Here is a 1,405-nt window from a genome sequence, read left to right as displayed (position 1 = left end):
TTGTAAAATCTTGTTTAATCTCTTGTCCGTCTTGTTTAATGGTCTTATTTTCTGGGAAAATTTTGCCATTATACGAGACATATGACAAATTTATTCAAAAAGTTGCGGACAATCTTTTTGTTGTATAGTTAATTGTTGTATGGAAGCAAGCTAAAATCCTTCTACTCTATAATGTCAGACAAAAATAGAATGGTGAAACAAAACAAGCTGTCCACTTTCAATTTGACGTCTTTTCAGCCAAATGCGCAGTCTAGGTATTATACGTCGATGGTTTTCTTAACTACAGTCACGATTTATATTAGTGTTTAAATCTTTGGATGATGCTGAAACTTTAGAGCTAAAAGATCGTTGAGAACGATATATTTTGGACTGTCGTAAATCAATTGGTTGAAAGAAATAACTTGTTGAAGAATCAGACTAACGCAATGCATTTTTGTTGATTAACATTGCTGAGATATGTACACGTGGAAAATTTTATAGTAAAACCCGAGGAAAAAGTTCATAATTCATAAAATTATTCACATAATTATATAAAAATATATATATGATTATATATGAATATATGGTTTGTATACACGAATTTGTGAGGTAAGAAATTGCCGGTCTTCAGGTTTATATTTGAAAAATGGCATTAGTACGTATAAAGTTTAACTCAATGTGCTAGTTTAGACCGATCGTTTCGACACGTACGTTTCAACACTTCAGTGGTCAGCCTACAGCACATAGTGCGTGTTTTGCTGCTTGTTTTAGTGTCGGATTCATTGCGCATTGCTCTGTGGACTGTGATGTGACAGCACACAGTCCTAAAGTGACAGCACTGCTGGCTTTTGCTTCATTGCTAACAGAACTTGCGTTCAGAGCTAACATCTATTCTTTTTAAACAAGTATAATAAGTATATATTTAATATGTTAATAAGATATCAATATATAAATAAGGAAAAACAAATATGTAATCTGTTTTTTAGCAAGAACACGTTACATTAGCCGTAAAGCCATTTTATTAGCTATATATTGTTTAATATCTAAGGTAACACTTATAGACTAACTGTACTCGACCCGGCATCTCATGTAATTTAACTTTTCGTCTAGCAATCAGGCATGATAAAGTAACGTATATAAAATTTCCAGTTTCGCAACTAGCATGCTAGTTCACATGGTAGCTCGTATGGGATTTAATATAAAACCACACAGTATGCCATAGTCTTTTACTTAGCATTGTGCTAGTTTATACCTATCGTTTAATAGATGTATTAAATAGTAGCTTTTTATTAAATTATCTTAATAGTGACGATGCGTGTAAACAACGATGTACTAAAAAGCTATAATATCAAGAAGATATTATATTAATTGAACCCATACAGCACAGAAGCTTGCAGCAACATTGCTACAGCGTTGCAAGATTACA

Source organism: Odontomachus brunneus, unplaced genomic scaffold, assembly GCF_010583005.1.
Source record: "Odontomachus brunneus isolate Ranch 3 - 2012 unplaced genomic scaffold, Obru_v1 Obru_scaffold_047, whole genome shotgun sequence".
NCBI classification, from domain to species: domain Eukaryota; kingdom Metazoa; phylum Arthropoda; class Insecta; order Hymenoptera; family Formicidae; genus Odontomachus; species Odontomachus brunneus.
Note: the sequence above shows the minus strand (reverse complement) of the source record.